Source organism: Neophocaena asiaeorientalis, unplaced genomic scaffold, assembly GCF_003031525.2.
Source record: "Neophocaena asiaeorientalis asiaeorientalis breed wild unplaced genomic scaffold, Neophocaena_asiaeorientalis_V1.1 scaffold850, whole genome shotgun sequence".
In the NCBI taxonomy this organism is placed as follows: domain Eukaryota; kingdom Metazoa; phylum Chordata; class Mammalia; order Artiodactyla; family Phocoenidae; genus Neophocaena; species Neophocaena asiaeorientalis.
This window is the reverse complement of record NW_020173675.1, coordinates 40,382-45,414: the sequence shown is the minus strand read 5'-3', so window position 1 is coordinate 45,414 and position 5,033 is coordinate 40,382. Positions and strand designations below refer to the sequence as shown.

The 5,033-nt window shown below is 37.7% G+C and overlaps 1 protein-coding gene across 2 annotated transcripts in view; it reads right to left on the bottom strand.

Moving 5' to 3' along the window:
* Positions 1–5,033, bottom strand: part of RADX (RPA1 related single stranded DNA binding protein, X-linked) — a 64,546-nt gene that overhangs the window by 57,956 nt on the left and 1,557 nt on the right. The window lies entirely within an intron of this gene.

Genomic DNA, 5,033 nt, shown 5'->3' with positions numbered 1-5,033 from the left:
CTTAGAAGAAGAAAACTGGATAAATCATATTTTCTTTGGCATTTATTCAGTCTGTTTCAATGTCACATGACATGTACCCTCTGGAAAACTCCACTCTATACTTCTGAGAGAATGAGAGTAAAAAAAGATAAATAAAGCCTTAATATTATTATGAAAATACTTTTAACATTGCAAATCCCCTGAAAAGATCTTGGGGAAACACCTAGGGGTCCTTGGACCGTACAGTGAAAACCACTGCAAAAGAATAAATCTAAGGAATATAGAAAGGAATATAAAGATTAAAAACTGAAACTAATGAATTAGAAAACAGTATAACTGGCAAATCCAATTCCCTGGAAAAATTAATAAAAAGGTAAAACTTTAATAAGTGCAACCGTGATGAAAGCAAACAAAAAAAATGTTTGGAATGTGATCAACTATAAACATAGAGAAAATCATCTTAAAGATTACTATATATAATTATATATCACTAAATGTGAAAATATCAGTGAAATAGATAACCTTCTAGAAAAATATGAATTACCAATATTGTTGCCCTAAGGAACAGAACACTGGAACAGGTCAATAACCATGCAAGAAAATGAAAAAGTTCACAAATAATGACCTCCCAAAATTGCACCAGGTTTATATGATTTTTAACAATTATCATTTTAATAATTTTCAAAGAATAGCTCTTTCTCTTAACTATAAGTTGTTCTAAAGCACAATAAAATATAGAAATTATACCAATTCATTTTATAAACTTAGATAAATCCTGAAAAATTATGACAGAAATAGTACAAAAGAGAAAACTATAAACCCAAAACATTTATGATGGCAAAAATCCTAAATCAAATACCTGCAAATCCAATGTAGCAGTATGCCAAATTACATCATGATCAAGTAGAGACCTAAACCTCTTGTCTTGTTCAGGAGGAGAATATTATAAATTCTAAATAATTCTGGAGATTGACATAAAATGTAAGTTCAAATGATTTTGTTAAAACATTAAAGAGAATAAAAATATAATATATTACATCTAAAGCACTAGAAGAAAAAAAATTTTAATCCTGTGAAAGCAAAAAAAATAGTAAAAAAAAATAAAGCATGGCATATACTAAACAAAGTAGGACTGCAAGAACAGGTATAATCATTAATTACATTAAATTTAATTGGATTAAATTCATCTCTTGAAAGAAAAAGAATTGGTTTGGGTCAAAAACCAAAATCTTGGCTGTAGAAAGAAACCTAAAACAAAATGGAAATAAAGTGATGAACAAAGATACATACACTAGGCTAGTGGTTATCAAAGTGTGGCCTTTGCACCAGCAGCATCAATGTGTTAGAAATGTAAACTCTAGGGCTTCCCTGGTGGGGCAGAGGCCCGCCCGCGTACCGCAAAAAAAAAAAAAAAAAGAAATGTAAACTCTAGGGCAGATGTACTGAATCAGAAACTGGTGATGGGGTGCAGCAATCTGAATTTTAAAACACTTTTGAGGCGATATGGATGCCCACTCATGTTTGAAAATCACTGCCCTAAATGCTAACTAAAAGACAGTGGAAGTGGTAAACAGTACTATCAAAATATACAAAATATAATTTGAGGCAAAAAGGGAGTAAGAGGGACTTCCCTGGTGGTCCAGTGGTTAAAACTCTGTGCTTCCACAGCAAGGGGCACGAGTTCCATTCCTGGTGGGGGAACTAAGATGCCCCATGCGGTGCTGTGCGGCCAAAAAAATGGGGGACTAAGAGATACATTCTATATTGATAGAGTAAAATCGACCAAGATATTAACAAGCTATGAAACTTTACACATTACAGCAACATCTAAATCGAAAACTTAGATGTTGAGAAATGAACAAAACCACCAACATAAAGAGAAGCCAATATTCCTCTCAAAAGAATGGGCAAATAAAATAGATTTTAAAATAAGGATATGGAATACTTTAATTTAAAAACTTCATATAATAAGTAACTTCATGTCTAATAAGTAAGCTTTTTCTAACCTTTTGGGGGTAAAGAGGAACTCAAATTTTAAATCAGAAAATATGAGTAAGGAGTAATAATGAAATTTCTATACTTCAAAGCCTGGGGGATACAGCCAAAGCAGTACTCATGGGAAATTTCAGAACTGTTAAAGCTTTTGGAAGAAATAAACAAGGAAATAAATGAACCAAGCATTGGACTCAAGAAGGTAGAACCCCTCCCTCCCCCGCCAAAAAAAGAACAAAGGAAGTAAAAAGAATTAAAGAGGACAGCAAAAATAAAGTAGAAACATCTCCCCAATATAGACTTGCGGTACGCGGGCCTCTCACTGTTGTGGCCTCTCCTGTTACAGAGCACAGGCTCCGGACGCGCAGGCTTTAGCGGCCATGGCTCACGGGCCCAGCCGCTCCGCGGCATGTGGGATCTTCCCGGACCGGGGCACGAACCTGTGTCCCCTGCATCGGCAGGCGGACTCCCAACCACTGTGCCACCAGGGAAGGTCTAAAAGTCTTTTGTTAGTTTTGAATACCAAGAAAGTAGACAAACCTCTGGCAAGGCTGACCATAAAAAAGGGTGAAGACACAAACATTAGGAATGCATCAGGGGATGCAACTGACAAGACAGAGATTTAAAAATGTAGACTACTGGGCTTCCCTGGTGGGGAAGCCCACCAGGGAATGCTTTTTTAATGCTTTTAACGCACTAAAAGCATTATTGGTTTTACCACTTTTTCAAAAAACTGAAAAGGAATCATTCTCCCAATTCCCAATCCTGGCCCAAGGTGCCAGGTTCAAATCCTTTTAGGGGTAAAATCTACCAAACTTTCAATGAACACATGATTTCTGCTAAGTACAGAAAAACAGGTAACTCATCCTACTAGGCTAATATTAACTAACCTGATATCAAAATCGAACTGAAATAGTACTCTCCTAAAAAATAACAAAACTTATGGACCAAATTCACTTGAATATACAGATATAACAATAACAAGCATGACCAAATAGAAACAAAAGTGGTTCAACATTAGAAAATCCAGGAATGTAATTTATTTCATTCATTCCTTTATTCAATGAACCTGTATTGGATGCCTACTATGTTCCAGACATTGTTCTGGGTATAGGAGAAACAGCCCACAGCAGTGAGAAAAAAAAAAAAAAAGAGGGCTTGCCCTCATGGATCTTACAAACTAGTGGGAGAAGAAAGAAAAGAAAATAATTTCAGTGTGTTACCACTTCTATGAAAGGCATTTGCACGGTGATGTAGTAACAATAAATGCGGAAGGAATGCATATTTTAGAGAGCCCTTTTCTAATATATTTTATATATCTAAGTTGAAACCTGAGGATGGGAAGGAACTTTCCAGAAAGAGGAAAAAGCAGGAGCAAAGTACCTGAGGGCAGGACAGAGCTTGGAGGTTTAAAGATTTAAAAGGCGGCTGGCGTGGCTGAAACAAAATGGCGGAGGAGAGTGGTTAGAGAGGCGTGTAAGGGCACCTTGCAGGTCAGGTCTCCGCAAACTGTGGCCCTCAGGCCAAATCCAGGCTGCTGCCCGGTTTTGTTAATAAAGTTCTAGTTTTAACACAACCAAACCCATGTAATTACATATTTTCTGTGGCTGCTTTCCATAAACAATGGCAAAGTTTAATAGCTACAGCAGAGACCATAGGTCTCGCAAAGACAAAAAGATTTACTATCCGGCTTTTTACAGACAGTTTGCCAACCGCCGTAGCACCACGTGGACCTGGGTAGGAGGTCTAGATTTTCTTGCAGTGCGGAGCTACTGTAATGATTTAGGCAGGAGAGTGGCACAGTCTAACTTCCTTTTTACTTTATTTTACTTTTTTGGCCGCGCCCTCGGCTTGCGGGATCTTAGTTCCCCCACTAAGGATCGAACCCTGGCCGCCAGCACTGGAAGCGCGGAGTCCTAACTCGGACCGCCAGGGAATTCCCCTAACTTCCCTTTTAAACCGCTGCCTCTGAGATCGTATTGGTATCTTTAGAATAGGGTATTGAACGAGGAGAGGGAGCCTTTTGGGGTTCTTGAAATGCTCTATATCTTGATCTAGGAGGGTGGTTACACAGATATATATATAGATAGCTGTATTTTTTTTTTTTTTTGCGGTATGCGGGCCTCTCACTGTTGTGGCCTCTCCCATTGCGGAGCACAGGCTCCGGACACGCAGGCTCAGCGGCCATGACTCACGGGCCCAGCCGCTCCGCGGCATGTGGGATCTTCCCGAACCGGGGCACGAACCCGTGTCCCCTGCATCGGCAGGCAGACTCTCAACCACTGCGCCACCAGGGAAGCCCGATAGCTGTGTTTTTAAGACTCTTCTATTTTACTGTGTACACACTACACCTAATAGAAAAGTTTTAAAAGCACAAAATCTCACCACAAACCACAAAACTAAGAGGAACGGAGTGGGAGAAAATAATTTGCAAAGTACGGCAGACAAAACTTAATACCCATTAGCAAAGAAATCCTACAAATTAATCAGAAAAAGTCAAAACATATAATTAAAAATAATAGTACAGGGAATTGGGCACTGTTGTATATATGTTAGTGGTAATGTAAATTAGCACAACCTTTTAAGAAGCTGCTTTGTCAATATCCATTTAATTAAAAAAGTCAAATAGTCTTTAACCCAGCAATTTCAGTTCTAGGAAGCCAACCATTCAACAGAAATACTTGCACATAGTGAACAAATACAGGTATATCCTAATGATGCTCAGCACTGGATTTAAAACTGAAAAACCAATAACTGCCTAAAATTATAAATTACCCATTAATGTGGGCATGGTTATATAAATCATGGTACATCCATACTATGGAAAAGTGTATAAAAAGATGTACGTTAAAGATGTTTGAGAGAAGTGGAAATAACAAATCATGCAATGTAATATAATTCATTTTTCCCCATTTTAAGAGGAAAGTTGAAGGTATACGAGAAGGCAAAAAGGGTCTCTTACTCCACCCATTTTATTATTAAAAATTTCAAACATACAGCAAACCTGAGAAGAACACCAATATACCCACTTCTATATTTTGTCATCAACACTTTAATGTACT